The 17,282-nt window shown below is 34.4% G+C and overlaps 1 long non-coding RNA gene across 1 annotated transcript in view; it reads left to right on the plus strand.

The window, feature by feature from the left end:
* The first annotated feature begins 208 nt into the window (after positions 1–208).
* The window catches only part of LOC140614107 (uncharacterized), a 35,774-nt gene continuing 18,700 nt past the window's right edge, over positions 209–17,282 (plus strand). The window contains exon 1 of the long non-coding RNA XR_012015001.1: positions 209–342. This is a non-coding gene — a long non-coding RNA (uncharacterized lncRNA). The remainder of the gene's footprint in view (positions 343–17,282) is intronic.

A 17,282-nucleotide genomic window follows, 5' to 3' on the forward strand; every position in this document is an offset into this window, starting at 1 on the left:
GTAAAGATGGTTTAGGTAGAGTGTAATATTTTCTGGAGAAAAATGAAATAACTGATTTCTTTTTAAATAATAGTAATATACATGCTAAAGTAATTAAATATATAAAATAATATGTGCCCTCCCCCCATGGTTATACCACCAGAGACAGCCACTGGGCCAAGTTCTATCTTCATTGTATCTAGTTACACACTATGAAATTCCAAATTCTATTCATGGCCCAATTCCTTTTTGTCTTCATGATGGTCAGGTCTTACTCATGATATGATCTCTGCCATTGTTTATGACATATGGTATTGGTTTATTATAAATTTGAAAATTAGTGATCTGTGGGCCATGCTCAACGTATGTATGAATTATTTTTCTAATCAAAATATTTTAATATTAGTAGTATTTTTAATCTCAGTAAATTTTAGTAAATTTTACCTGTAAATCTAGTATTGCTTTAATCTATTTCAGAAACTAGTAATATATTTGACAACATATTAGGGTGAACAGATCTTCAGAGACAAAAATAATTTAACTTTAATTCAGCATTTCCTATGCAATAATTTAATTCATTCATCCACTTAAAAATATTTATTCATTGTTTACCATCTGAGGCAGTAGAAATACACCATAAAAAAGCAAACATAGACTACCCTTCTGGTGCTTACATTTTGAAAAGGTACATAGTCATTAATTATTTAAGTACTCAGTTCCTTATAATATTTTTAATAACTGCTGTAAGAAAGTCATGTAACAGTGACCTAGGCATGTTTTGAGTTAGAGTTGAGAGAGAAATCAAGGAGCCTTCTTGAAGTGGTTTAGTTGAGCTCAGAAGGGTAAATAGAGGATCTTTAGAGTAATAAGGGAGAGAAGAATCACATTAAGGAACATCTTGTATGTGTGCACAGGCCCTGATGTGGGTAAAAGCAAGTCCCAATCAAGGAATTGAATGAAGGCCAGGATAACTGGCAAAGAGAAAGTATGTAGAAACATAGTTGAAGGAGAGGGTCTACGAGGCAGATTATGTGAGAGCAGAGAGGACATAAATGACATAAAGCAATTGAAGGATGTTATGCCGGAGACTTACATGTTATATCAGATTTTCATCTTCCTTTGCTTACTCTAGTTGCTTTGAGTGGGGGAATTTCATGTCTGTTTACATGACAAACTAATTATCAATTATCAATACAAAGTCCGTCCTGATTCAGGGGAGCAAAATTGCCTGAAAACTTATTTAATTTTAAGCTGTGTTTGAGTTTATGAGAAAGAAAGAGACTTTCTCCAATGCTGAAAATAATAAATGCAAAAAGAAACCCCACACAAATAAATACAAATCTGTTAGAGAAAATCAAACCAAAAACCCCATTTGTCCTTAAAGACATAGGCCAATCCCTATGGGTCCTGAAGTTGACTTTTGGAGGTCTATGGTCAATTTATACAAGGGGGTGGGAAATCATCAGAATCCCCTTTATAAAGCTAGGACACTTGAAGGGTGAACTAGAAAAAAAAAAATCACAACTCAGATACATTTGAGGCATAGTCATCTCTCTTGGCTTTAGATCTGGGGGTTCAGAAAGGCAATTCTCCCTATGAGAATCTCTAAGATACCCAAGTATGTGACTGAAATTCACACTGGCAGGTTTTTCCAGAGCTCATCTGGGATATGGGTTACGGTCAGTCTCTAGAAGAATATGTTGTGTAGTTGGGATTTATTTTCCAAGAATGTAGGGCACTGTGGCATAGCAAAACAAAGAGTTAAGGCCAAGTACAGATACCTGTGATTTTTGTCTGTAAGCATGGCTTAGGGGGAGTGAGGGGTGATTGAATAGATTCCTTTCACTACCTAAAAAACTCAAATTGAAATCTGGGTTGTAATTCTCCCATGGCCTTCTAGAAGCATTCACACCTCCTTTATAGAAAAATTGCACTCAAATCTTAGGCAGAAAAAAAAAAATTACTTCAGGCAACATTCCTTGGGACCTGAAATCACAATGAAAAAAAAAATTGCTAACCACTTGGAGAAATGAGCCACCTGAGGGAGAGTCAGCAAAAACAATAAACTGAAGAATCAGAAAAATATTTACCGCAGATTTTGGAATTATCAGGTGCAAAGTATACAATATTTGTGTTTCATGTGTTTAAAAAATTGAAACAAAAGTGATGGAGCAAGGCTTCCAATGCAAACAAATAAATAAAACTTTCTTAATCTAAAAAAGTCTCTACAAAAAGAAATAGTAAAACTAACATATGCAATGTTGAAAACAAAATCATTCTCTGAAAGTAATTTTTTTAAAAAGACTAAGATGCCCATGTCCACTTAACTATATTCAACATTTTACTGTATATCTTAGCCTGTTCAATAAGAAAAGAAAAGGACATATAAATCTATAAAGCTTGGAAAGGAAGAAGCAAAACTGTTATTTGCAAATAATGTGCTCGTTACTATTGTAAACCCAAATGAACTACAGATAAAGTATTTGAATTAGTACAAGAGTTTAGAAAGTTTGTTAAACACCAAATCAGTATAAAAATCAATTGCCATCTAAATTACCAAAATCCACAAAATGAAACTCAAAAATGCCATTTATAGTAGCATAACAAAAATGAAAGATTGTAAGAATGAACATAGCAAAAGACATATGTGACATTTAGCTAAAATTCACACAACTTTACAGATATATTAAAATATATAAATATATAAATATTTAAAAAATATTGTTTTGCAGTAGGCAAACCCAATATAGTAAAATTGTCAGTTTTTCTCAAATTAATCTGTAGATTTGATAAAATTTGCAAAGCAAATTCTCACTAGTATATTTCAAAGAACTTGACAAGCTTATTCTAGATTTATGGAGTAGAAAAGAGCTAAGCAAAGTCAATCAAGACATTGATGAAGAATGATCAGGTAATATTTTTAATACTAATTAAAATAGTATTGGCACGAAATTGATCAAAGGGACAGAGAGAAACCAGAAACAGACTCGCACATGGAAACCTGAGGTGGCCAGTAATGAAAATCAGTGAGAAATACTAAAATATTTTTAAAAATAATGCTGGAACATTTATTTTTTAAAATTGAAGTGTAGGGTAGCCCCGGTGGCTCAGGGGTTTAGCGCTGCCTTTGGCCCAGGGCGTGATCCTGGAGACCCAGGACTGAGTCCCACGTCGGGCTCCCTGCATGGAGCCTGCTTCTCCGTCTGTCTGTCTGTCTCTCTGTCTTAAATAAATAAATAAATAAATAAATAAATAAAATCTAAAAAATAATAATAATAAATTGAAGTGTAGTTAACATGCCCTATTATTTTAGTTTCAGGTATACAACATTGTATCAACATTTATACACATAATGAAGTGATCACCACAATAAATCTAGCTATCGTCTATCACCATATAAAATTGTTTAAATATTATTAACTGTATTCTCTTTGCTATATATTGCATCCCTATATCTAATTTATTTTGTACCTGGAATTTTGTACCTTTTAATCTCCTTACCCTATTTCACCGCTTTTCCTACCTCCCACCCTCTGGCAACCACCAGATTGTTACCTATTAGCTATGAGTCTGTTCTGTTTTTTGTTTGTTTCGTTTTTTTAAATTCCACATATAAGTGAATTCGTATAGTTATTAGTTCATAACAATTTATTATTTATAGGGAAGAAATTAAGTATATTCCTAATATATGGAAAAAGTTAATTTCAGCTTAATCAAAGACAAACATAAAAAGGTAAAAATTTTAAACTTCTTAGAATAGAATATAGAATAATTTTGTTCAAGTTTGAATATTATAGGATTTACTAAACAACACATAAAAAGCCATAAAGGACCCAAAGGGAAATATTGAGAAGATGGACTATAATAAAATTATGAGTGTTTGCTCATTAGTATTTAAAGAATATAAAGAAAATCCATGTAATGGATGAAGACATTTATTAACTGACAAATTATTTCCACTCAGCAACAAATCCACCTTTTGTTGCCTTGCTTTCTGATACTGTATCTGGACTCTAGAAACATTTTTGTTTTGCACCTGGAACAAGATTAAGCTTTGTTAGTCCAGGGCACTGGAGGGACACTACAGGAGGAAGTGACTTCTTTTCTTGGTTCTAGTGTGCTTTTCTCGGTACTTGGCTGATATGGAGGACACTCATTTACATTCACCTGCAATGGAGTTTCATTGGTTCTCCAGAGGGTAGTTTCCCAGAGAGTTTTAGTGGTGCCCCTAAAAATAGCTTTTCAGTGTTTCACACTAGTGCTATACCTGGATGTTGCCTGCCTTCCAGCCCTATCTGGTAGCATCCAAACAAACTTCTCTACCATTGGCTGGGCTAAGGCTACCTTTCCTTCAAAGTCTGCATCTCAACCATGGTAGGGGATGGGGAACATCTTCTAAACATGTTCTTTCTTTAGTTTCTATATTAGAAGATGTAGAAGTAGTGGCTAGAAGTAATGGCTGCTTCTAAAATCTCCCATTCTGGAATTCTTTAGCATTCTCTTTATTCCTTAGTAGGTAATCTGCTATTGTTATTTAATAATTCTTTGTATTAAATTAACTCTATTCAATTTACTTGTGTTATTTCTATCTCCTGACTGAATCCTGACTGATACAAAGATCAAACCTCTTTCTGTGATGAGTGTCCTATAACATTCTTCAAGAATTACCTGACCTATCTCCACGTCTGTATTCATTTATATTCTAATTCCCTCTAATCAAAAGCTAACCTAGAATTTTGTTTGAATAGTTTTTGTTTTCTTTTTTTTCTTTAAGTGATCAGGTTTCGCACCTTTCATATACAAAGACTATGACGATTTGTTCCAACCTTTGATGGCATGTAAATTACCTTTGAAGAGTCATTCAAGAAGGCAGAGTATCCACAGCTTTCACTGAATATGCATCTAGATCAGAAAGCTTCATGTTCTCTTTGAATAGGGAAAATAAATAGCAAAAGATAAATTTTAAAAAGCCAATATGTTTCGACAAATGATATATTCGTGTGCCATGGAGAATAAATGACTTCAATAATCATAAATGAATGCTGCTGGAATCACAATATTTTTTCCAAATCAGACTTTATTCTATGAGATAAGTAAACTACTTGTCATCCATTGATTTTTGCCTTCATTTGCTCTGTGTTTCTACTCATTGAAAATGAAAGGCACCCCATTTCTTTTACCTACATGATTAATGGCACATGCTAATCAAGTGTCTCTTTCTGCATAGTTCATTGCAAATGTGAGAAATATTGTCAGCAACTAAATGAACCTTTGAGAGTTGACGGATTTCTCCCAATTTTTGTGATTTTACCCAGCATCTGAATGGCAATTCTTTTTTTTAAGTAAGAGAAGAAAACTCTAAGATTCCGGTTTCCAATTCCCCCTAAAGTAGAAAATACACAATCTCAATAAAGTTGCTTCTGGAATATAACTGTTAAAATCTTTTGTCTTTATAAGATCTTATCAAAATACATTTAAAAAGAAATTTAATTGTTTCACTTATTATTGTTGCTCCACTTTCTGATTGAGCCCAATGTGAATAAGCTATATTTTATCCAACTGACTTCTTTTCTAAATTTATTGTAACATTCAAACAACAGAGGATTTGTGGACAAATATAAAATTTTAATTTTGAAAACAGAATGAGACATTGAGGGTGTCGTTCAATTTTGTGAGTATGTCTAACTTGGAAGGTAAACATAGTTTTTTAAAAAATGAAGAGAACACGGAGCTCCTTTCTACTTGCTAGATGGAATGCTGCTTGATTAATGACTACTTTAATAAAGCCAATTTGATCTTTAGAAAAATTAACAGAACACATGCTTATTGGCTGATAATTTGGAATATTTTATTTATAGCTTATACTTACATGCAGAAATATTACTTGTTTTTACATGAATAAGAAGGACACACAAGCATATGCATATTTTTCTTAAGGATTATTAAAACAGTAAAAAAAAAAAGGCAAATCATTGGAATTCACATATGTCAAACGCTGGAATTGAAAGTAAATTGAAATCACAGGACCATGGGGCTTTGAGAGTCGTGAAGTTCGAGCCCCACCCTGGGTATGGAATTACTTAAAATTTTTGAAAAAAAACAAAAACAAAACAAAGAAAAAAATCCATACTTCATTACAAATTGTACTCCTAAAGCACTATGGTCTTGTGATTTCAATTTCCTAGAAAATTTGAATCTTGTGCTTGTCCTACAACTTTGAACCAGTTGGGTTAACCTGTTGGGTTTCAGCAACTGCAATTGTAAAACAGAGATAATGATATCAAAATTAGAATTATTGAGTGGACTGAATTAAATTATGCAATTAAACTACAGAGTTCAAATCTAATCACAAAATAAGTAACTTCCCTTTTCTACTATAGTCCAAGCATTCACAAAACCACAATCTGAAAATTGCTCCCAAAGAGCAAAGACCCGGGCCTAGGCAAGACCCGGGCCTTCCTTCCATCTAAAGAAAATTCATCAGTATGAGATTTTAACCATGCCCTGCCCTGCTATCCATCAATAGTTGGTGGTGAATTTTTAATCTCCATTTGTCTATGAGTTCTGACATAAGGAATTGGTGAACTGTATAAAAACATAGATCACTTCTGAATCTCACATATTTCTCTAATATTATTGAAGTATAATAAATATTGGGAGAAGCATAGATTGATGAATTTTCTAACACTGAACACGCTCATGTAACCATCACAAAGACCAGGAACAAACATTGTGAGAACCCCAGAAGACCCCATTTGCTCCCTTCCAGTCACTACTTCTTACCCTTACTCCAAGGAGACCATTATCATGGATTTTTAATGTCAGACATTAGTTTTGAGAATATGTTGAGTTTTTAAGTCACTTTTCTATTATTTAATCATTGATCATCTTTATTCAACAAATATCTGTTCAGTAGCTCTTAATAGCCCAGCAATTATACTGGCTATATGGTAATGAATGAAATAAAACTTAATCTCTGCCCTCATGGAGTTTATGATCTAGTAAGAGCTAGAAAATAATAAATAATAAGCAAATAATTAAAAACCCCTCTAATCTAACAATATGCACTTGGTGAACCAAAATCCAAACTTATTTCCTAAGAGAAAGATACCTGCAAATTACTATTGATCTACAGTTTACTATTGATCAACAGTTAACCATGTTTCCCACAAAAGACTTTGTATAAGGAATCACCATTCTATTCAGGATTCTATACTGAACTTAAAAGTTTCATGAACAATCAAGAAGAGGTTTTAATAAAATTGTAAAGAGAAGGGAGTGAAATGTAGGACTAGCTCATTTTTGTCCAGGCCATGATACCCAGTAATCCTCTATAGATACCAGCTCCATCAGAAATTGATAAGCATAGAAAATGGTGTGTTATACGAAGGTGTTTTGTCTTAAATAAATATGAGGCTTCTTACTGCCTTTAATATGTTAATGTTATTTCTGATTATCCAAGGGATTATAATATGTATCATTTTCCAAACATATTGAATCACAGAACAGCTTTTCTTCGTGAACCATCTTACTGAACAAGTTGCTAGGAGGAAGATAATGTCACATAATGGTTAGAAAAGGGTTTTGGTGTCTGACAATTCTACATTCAAAAATGTCACATGGGGTCAGCCTGGGTGGCTCAGTGGTTTAGTGCCACCTTCAGCCCAGGTCCTGATCCTGGAGACCTGGGATCTAGTTCCACGTTGGGCTCCCTGCGTGGAGCCTGCTTCTGCCTCTGCCTGTGTCTCTGCCTCTCTCTCTCTCTGTGTGTCTCTCTGTGTCTCTCATGAATAAATAAACCTTAAAAAAAAAATCTCACATGGGACAAGGGACTTGACATTTCAGAGCTACGATCTTGTCTATAAAATAGAATTAACTATATATACTACATAGAATGGTTATCAAAATCAAATGAGATATCATATATAATGTATTTGTATATTCCTTGTGGCAAAGGAAACACATTTGTGTGTCTGTATGTGTTTGTAAAAATAAACAGATAACCAACAATAGTATGAAGATAGAACCTCCATTATAAGCAAAGAAGCCTGGGTTAACTCAGAAATCAACAAAACTTTTGCACAACGTAATTTGAGAAGCACAGGACTATGCTGTAGATTTCCTTCCCTTTTTTATTTATTTCAAACCTTTCCTCTCCCTTGGTTCTCATATCCTCACCCCAAGATGTGTCCTCTGTGACCTAATTCCTCTCCCTAGACAGCATCCAATGATGCCATGGCCTTTCAATCTTAACTGAAAATTAAGGTGCTCATTATCAATAAAATATTTACTGAGACTCTTAAAGAATGGCCCTAACTCAAGGATATATTCAATTTAAAAAACAATGCTTGAAGATACAAAGAATCTTAAAGATCCAACATAATGAAGCTCTAATGAAGAAAAGATAGGAAATCATTTTGGGGATTGATAGATCTTTTTATCTTTCCCATAGACCTTTGGGCTAGGATTATAAACATAGGCTTCTGCAAATGGGACATTTTTATTTAGCTTTTTAAAGGGAAGCCCCTGGCACAGTTCAAGAATGCAGATCAGATCAAGATCCCACTTTGTCCCCATCACCTATTTTTTTCCTAGTAGATAGGTTAGTTTTTACCGTCCTTGCTCTTATGCCCTCACCCATCATTCAAATCCTAAAACTCTCAAGAGAGTGAATATATCCAATTTTAGCACAGCATCTCTGACAGGTGAGCACCATCTATTATAAACATTAACTTTCTTTTCTCTTGAGAGCAGGGTATTTATTTAAAATGTCACACCCTCATAAACTATCTAATTTTTATGAGAAACAATGTTTATTCCAAAATGACAGCATATCCTTAAATAGGCTCAGATTATACCAGTCTTGTAGACTTTATGAATTTTAAATTACATGAGTAGAATACAATGTATAGACATTTTCATGTGTTTGGCTTTTTTTTTTCTAGTTTAATATTCTTCTACTATGATTGCATGATAACATCAAATGTTGAAATGTTACTTATTGGAAATGGTAGATAATCACAAGGAAAGCTGTGGGAGTTGGCAAAATTCCTGAATATGAATAATAATGCTTGCTATTTTTATAAATATAGCACCTTTTTTCTCAAAAAACTCAAAATACTTTAATGGTGTTATTCTACTGTATATATGTCTCTCTTTGTAGTAAGTAGGGGGCAATGCCACCTATTCATTTGTTGAATTAGACTATAGAAAGGAGACCAATTCAGTGCCCTGAAATCCAAAGGTGAAAAACACACATGGTATTAGAATTCAGGTATCTGAATTGACTTTCATCCTTTGGTAGGTTGAATGTGCCTTATTTCATTCTTTGACAGTTAAACTTTAACTCTACTACTGCATCTAGAGATGTTATGTTTACCAAAACAGGTATTATTATTATAATGCCACATATAATATTGTAATAGCGGAACACAATTTTGCTTTTCAATGTAATTTTTCTCTTAAGTCTTTGGACTAGAAAGATAATAAAACACTGATATAAAAATACATGTTTCCTTTTCAGAAAAGAAACATGTATGACATTTGTATGACAAATAAAGGAAGGGAGCCTCTTTTGATGGCAAAAATAAGTGAGTGACATTCATTATTTCAGAGGAAACCATATGGAATTATTCTATAGTGGAATCTCAGTAAGGTTGAAATTGGAAGAATATTTCTAGGTTTTTATTCTACTACACTGTGACATGTTTAGTATAGATGTTATCAATGGGGCACTGGTACATATTTAACAACGGTCTCTTGAGGGGAGGAGAAGCAGTGATACGTAGCATTTGTCAGTTTCTGTATTGAGAAGATTCCCATCATGGCCAATTTCACGTCAAGGAGTCACTGAAGGAGAGTTGAAAGAGATACATAGGCCACATGAACTGACACCTGCACATCATTGGATGTTGTATGCCTTGCCATATTTCTATTACTATTTGTGGTGGCCACCAAAATGCATTTAGAAGACCTTCAACTACAGGGATGGCAGTTAACCAGCAGCCATGCTCCCGAACCATCACATTTTTGCAAAGGACATACCTCTTAGGATGGTTCCCAGCCAATAGAAGGATGGCAGGCATTCCTGGAAGACTTGAAACACCTGTGGCCACAGATATTGGCTCAAATACTTCACAATGGCTTTGCCAAACCTTTCTAAGACTCCTTGGCAGTCTGGGACGCTTCTGTCTTATCCTTGTTTTCTCATTCCCTCTTTCAAGGCAGACCTGTATTGAGAGCTACAGCTCTCCCAGCCTTTTCCATTTTCTCTCACAGGTATTCCCCTAATAAAAACCTTGCATGCTTAAGTCCATCTTATTGTCTGCCTCTTAACGGATCAGGACTAACATTCCATTTCTGGACTTACTATGTAGCAGGAACTATTGTTAACTCATCCATATCACTTGAGCCAATTGGAGGCTATCTGCAGCTGCAATGAAAACTTCTCATGAGCACCTATAACTTCCTAATGCAAGCACTCCTATACCCAAGCAACCTGGGAGAAGGTTGGACATGTAGAAGAGTTGGCTCCCAGGTGTGACTGCCAACCAATGAAGGCGTTAATCTGATGGATAAATGTTCTAGTTTTCTTGCCTCCCATGGGACCATTCTAAATTATGTTTCACAAGGTCACACAGAAGGTCACATACAACCATGCAGTGAGTTGCCAATTGACCTACTTTCTCTTGTCAATCTTCCCTTCCCAGTCTCCACTCCAATATGATTATTTCTTGGGCTCACCTTCCAAATAAACTACTGGTACTCAAATTCATGTCTTTGGTTTTATATTTGTGAAAACTGAAAATAAGGCACATCATTAAAAGCAAGTGAAATACATTTTAAATTGCATTCTTTATATAAGGATTCATAAATTATAAGTCTATTGAGGTCAGAAAGTAGAGCAAAGAGTGACTCTAGCCAGGTATAAGGTAACAGAGAGTAATGGAGACATAGTAACTGAAGAGCACAGGCTTTATCTACCAGCAGTGGTAGCTCCTCATTCTCTGTTCATTTGTTATGCAGAAATGTGGACCTAGAAAGTCAGGTCTTCTGGTTTTTACAGAGAAGCAAAGAATTCAAATAATATATATGGGTAAAATTTCAAGATTTTTATTTTTATTTATTTTTATTTATGATAGGCACACAGTGAGAGAGAGAGAGAGAGGCAGAGACACAGGCAGAGGGAGAAGCAGGCTCCATGCACCGGGAGCCCGACGTGGGATTAGATCCCGGGTCTCCAGGATCGCGCCCTGGGCCAAAGGCAGGCGCTAAACCGCTGCACCACCCAGGGATCCCAAGATTTTTAAAAAGCTATATAGACAGGGGTACTTGGGTGTCTTAGTGGGTTAAGTGTTCAACTCCTGATTTTGGGTCAGGTCATGAACTCAGGGTCATGAGATCAGGCCTCGCATTAGGCTTTGCTCTGGGAGTGGAGTCTACTTAAGATTCTCTCTCTCTGCCCCGCCCTCTTTTCCTCTGCCCCCCTATGCCCCCAGTCTCTAAGAAACAAAAGAAAAAAAAGCAACATGGACAAAAATCAATACATCTTGTGCATACAGAAGTGGGCTTCGAGTTTGTGATCAGTGATTAGATATTCTGGACAAATAAATTAATAGATTTAAACATGTACAAATGCAAGAACAAATGCCACTTCTTGGATGCCATCTACTTTCAACAATAACTTCTTGATCCTTCTGTGTTCCCTTTTTCATACTCTTAAGAGAATTCCAGGGCTTATGGCCTATCAAATCCAATAAGAGAATAGGTGAGTCAACATAGCATCAAGTGCCTCACATGTTCTATTTATGTGAAGGAATCAAGAGACAGAGAAAAAAATACAACTGGCATCACAAAGCCTGTTTTGTTATACCTTATGGATCCTGGAATTTCCTTCTCCACTTCCTTCTTAAACCCTGAATAGAAGGGAAAGAAAGAAGAATATGAAAAAGCAAAAGAGGACATGGAGGAGGCATCGACTAATGCAAATTTGCCAAGCTGAGAGATTTGTACTCACTTATTATTGAAGGGGTAAATATTGTACCTCATTTTGGCCTCACAAAAACCCTTAGAAGTAAAAAAGGTAAACACTATGATTCCAAATTAGAGAATGCTAAGGAATGTGGATACTGAGGGGTGGAATGAGAGTGTGACATAGTATATTCTATTCATTCATTTCCCACCTTCTCATATGCCTACTGGCAATTTCTTCCAATTTAAGGGCCAGAGACTATTTTTTTCCTCAAGTCCCCTTTGAATGACAGACTCTATGCTGCTTCCTTGTGTGTTTTGTTTAATTTTTATGTTTTTTGGGGGGTGTCTTTTTGTTTTTAGGGTTGTTTTTTGTTGTTCTTTTGGAAGGTTTTTTTGTTGTTGTTTTTTGTTTTTACCTTTTTGCTGCTGTCTCTATTAGCTGACTTCACTGAAAATCAAATCCAGTGATAACTCAGCCAGAATAAATGAGTAACCTGCTAAGTAATGTTACACAGCTTCTTTTGTAAAAGGAATTCAAGACATGCTTGACATCCATCTATCAAGCCTGGTTAGTGCTAATAAAATCAAGCCTCCCACAGTACAGGTGGATGGGCTGACTGACCCTGTATTTCAAGTGATTCATGGTAATATGTGGTTCCTCATGATAATAAGAAGTCCTACAGTAGGAAAAAGTGAAATAACTTCCTCCAATTGATGGATGCTGTCAGGAAACATGCCTTATATACTTGTATTTCTCTGTGCCTCCCTAATCAAGTATCTTGAGCAGCTCATTTTGGAAGGTGGTATGTAGTTTTAAAATGGCAAAGTGGGTAAGTTAGAGGGAAGTTAGGACGAAGCTGGAGATGCTTCGAAATCCACATCTGCCCTGAGTCTGTATATGGAAGCATCCATATTTCTCCATCAGCAGAGCCTAGGGAAAGGCATATAACCTTTGAAGTACCTCTGCCTTCTTTCCTATGTTGGGTGGGGAAGAGTAACAAAATCTGAGAAGATGCAATAAATACACTTTCCCCCATTCATCCCACTAGATACATCTAAAGAAAAATCTTGGATATTATGTATATGGAAAACAAGACAGAGAGAAGTTGGATTGGTTAGGGACCTTGAGGCACAAAAATGATAAGGTATTGAGTTCTCTAAGTTTTCTTTTTGCTTAATATATTCCAGACTTGGAACTAAAGAAGCTGACAACTCAGAAATGCCAATGGATAGAATCTCTTCAACAAACATTGGCCTTCACTATCCAAAGAACCAGAAAAGGGATAATCTGGAAAGACAGAAAACTTTAGACAATACCTCTCTACCTAAGCCATATATTACAGAAAAAATTGCTACTCTCACCTCCAGCCACTCAAGATAAGACTGAGTGGGCAGTCTAGACTTCCACCCTTGCCAGCATGATTTCAGAGAGGCCAGAATAGAGAGCCAGGAATTTCACTATCACCAGGTGATAACTTCCCCTTGTGGGATCAATAAAGACCATGTAAAAAACCTGGATTTCCACAGACATCTGGCAGTAATAAAGCACAATTTATAATCCCAGCTAATCCGAGGTTAGTTTCCCATATCAGTGAGAGCCTCATAGGAAAGAATAACAAGACACTCCTCATCCCAACCAGAGAGGTGTTGGTGGAGACATAATAGGAGACGTGAACCCCCACTCAGTAATGACAAAACCTCTCACCTACTTGAGTTGACAGTTAATGACAATTAATGACAATAACAATTAAAAGATACCAACTTAAAGATGACAGAAATGTTAGAATTAGCTGCCAAAATTTTAATGTAGTCATCATAAAAATTTTTCAATGAGAAATTTCAAACACTAGCAACAAATAAAAAAATAGAAAGTTTCAACAAAGAAATAGAAAATATAAAGAACCAAATTGAAAAATACAATAACCAAAATAAAAATATGATGAGCTAAATAGCAGATTGGAAGGACAGAGATAAAGAACAATTAAAACAACAGGAAAAAAAAAAAAGCCAACCAGAACAACAACAACAAAAAGTCTAAAAACCAAAAATGAACAATCAGGCATTGTACAATTAAAATGAAATGTAACATTCATGTCATTGGAGTTTAATGAGTAGAAGAAAAAGAGAAAAAAGTCCTTGCAGAAGTGATGACTTCCTAAATTTTGCAAAATAACAAAACGACAGATTCAGGAATCTTAGGAAACTCCAAACAAGATCAACCCAAAGAATTCCCATACAAAGATACATCATAGTCAAACTTATGAAAGTTAAAGACAAAGGAAAAATCTTGAAAGCAGCAAAATATGAACACCTTACCTAGAGGCAAAAAATCATTTTAATAAGGGTAAATTTTTGTCAGAAACCATGAAGGACAGAAGAAAATAGCACAACATTTTTCAAGTGCTGAAGAAACAAAAACTATTAATACAAAATCTCATATACAGAGAAATTACCCTTTAATAATGAAAAAGAAATCAAAACTTTTCAGAGGAAGGAAAGCTAAGAGAATTTATTGTTGGCAGGTCTACCCTAAAAGAATAGCTAGAAGATTTTCTCTGAACAGAGAGCGGGGAAAAAAAAAGAGGACCTTACTTGGAACCTAAAAAAGGAATAAAATATACTCTAAGCAAAAATGTTGGTAAATACGATAGATTTTCTTTCTCCTATTTTCTAGTGATGTTTTCCTTTAAACTAAAAAATAATAGTATCCCTGTGTATAGTGATTCTAAATATATATAGAAGAAATATTTAAGGTGATTATATTATAAAAAGGAAGGATAAAAGGACTAAAGGGAGGTAAGTTCTCTATACTTCACATAGACTGGTAGAATGGCAATACCCATTGACTATAATAAGCTACATATATATAATGTTATGCTGAGAGCAACCACTGAAAAAATTACAAAAAGATACTATAAAAATATATAGATAATTCAAAATGGAATTCTAAAAATGATTACAAATAATCTACAGAAAAGAAGAAAATGGAAAAAAATAAAGGGAAAACAAAAAAAATTGCAGACTGAAGACCTAACATATCGATACTTATATTAAATATAAAAGGTCTAAACATATCAATTAAAAGACAGAGAGTGGCAGAGTGGGTTAAAAATTGTGATGCCAGAAACTCACATATGATGTAGGCAGGTTAAATGTAAAAAAGATTAAAAAGATATGTAATGAAAAAATTAATAAGAAGAAAGCAGGAGTAACTATATTAACATTAAAGTGGATTTCAGATCAAAGAATATAAGTAGAGACAAATTATATATGAATTATCTGAATTATATTTGACAAAAGGATTAATCTATCAAGATTATACATATGCAAGAGAGCTATAAAGTATGTGAAATAAGAACTGAGAGAATTAAAAGTAGTAGAAACAGACAGATCCACAATTATAGTTAGGGACTTCAATGCCCTATCTAAACAATTGATGGAACAACTAGAAAAAAAAAAAAACTATATATAATTCAACAATATCATCAATCAATAGAATCGAATAGACATTTACAGAAAACTCCACCCCAAAAAAGCAGAATATGCATTCTTCTAAAGTTCCCATAGAATGTATACCAAGATAGACCATATCCTTATCCATAAAATAATTCTTAAAATTTTTAAATTGAAATTAGAATATGTTTTTAGAGCAAAATAGAATTAAGGTCTAAACAAATTGATAATGGAAATATAACCGAATTACCCAACAAAGGGAAACTAGGAAACATACTTCTAAATGACACATGGACTAAGAGCAAGTACTAAGAAAAAAATTAGGTTATATTGAACTGAATAAAAATGAAAACAAAATATATGAAAATATGTGGGATGCAACAAAGCAGTGCTAAAAGGAAAATTTATAGTACTAAATACAGACATTATAAAAAAAGAAAAGCCTCAAATATATAATCTAGGCTCTCACCTCAAAAACCTTGAAAGGGGCCCCTGGGTGGCTCAGTTAGTTGGGTGTCTGACTCTTAGCTTTGTCTGGGGTTGTGATCATGGGATCCAGCTCCACATCAAGGTCTTCACTCAGTGCAGAGTCATCTGGAGATTCTCTCCCTCTCCCTCTGTCCCTCCCTGCCCTCTCTCTCTTTCTCAAATAAATAAATAAAATATTTTTTAAAACCTAGAAAAAAAAAAGCAAAATAAACTCAAAACAAGCAGAAAGAAGGAAATAAAGATAAAGTAGAAGTAAACCAATTTGAAAACAGCAAAACAATAAAGTTGATGAAACTTGCAAACTTCCAGCAAGAATAACAAAGAAAAAAGGAAGACCTAAATTATCAATACTAAAAATAAAACAAGATATCACTAAAGACCCTTTGACCTCAAGTAATACTAATAATGAGGAGGAAGAAGAGGAGAAAATACTACAGACAATTCTATGCCAGTGGAGTTAACAATGTAAACAACATGGACCAATTCCTTGAAAAGTAGCATTAGCAAACATACCCAATATGAAATAAATAATCTGAATAGGGCTGTAACTATTAAGGAAGTTGAGTTCATAATTTAAAAACTCCAAGAGAAAAATCTCCAGACCCAGATGTTTTCACTGGAGAAACTAGTGAAGAATTAACATGAGTTCTAAACAAACTCTTAGAAGATAGAAATAAAGGGACCATTTCTTTATGCAATATTAAATTAATATTATCATGATACGAAAACCAAGGACAATAAAAAAAATGGAAAACTTTAAGACCTCAAAAACAAAAATTTTAGGATGTAGAATTCAGAAATACATTAAAATAATTATACACCATAACCAAGTGGGGCTTATTCCAGTGATTCAGTATTGGTTCAATATTCAAAACTAAATCTAATCCTCCATATTAACAGACTAAAGAAAAACCACATGATCATATCAATATATGCAGTAAAAAAATTGACAAAATTCAACAGTCTTTATGATAAAAACTCCTAGAAACATAGGAGTAGAGAGAAGTGTCCTCAATTTGAAAAATAGCATATATAAAAACCTTATAGCTAACATTATTCTTAATAGTTAAAGACTGAATGCTTTCTTCCTAAATTCAGGAGCAAGATAAATACATCCATGTCACCACTCTTAGTGGTAGAAATTTTAACCAGTTCATTAAGGCAAAAAGAGAAAGAGAAGGAAGGAAGGAAGGAAGGAAGGAAGGAAGGAAGGAAGGAAGGGAGGGAGGGAGGGAGGGAGGGAGGGAGGGAGGGAGGGAGGGAGGGAAAACAGCTTAGAAAGGAATAAATAAAACTTTCCCTATTTGCTGTGACATGATGTTATGTGTAGAACATACTTGAGAATCAACAAAAAAACAGAACTAAGTGAATTCAGCCATGTTACAGGA

This window comes from Canis lupus, chromosome 22 (assembly GCF_048164855.1).
Source record: "Canis lupus baileyi chromosome 22, mCanLup2.hap1, whole genome shotgun sequence".
NCBI lineage: Eukaryota > Metazoa > Chordata > Mammalia > Carnivora > Canidae > Canis > Canis lupus.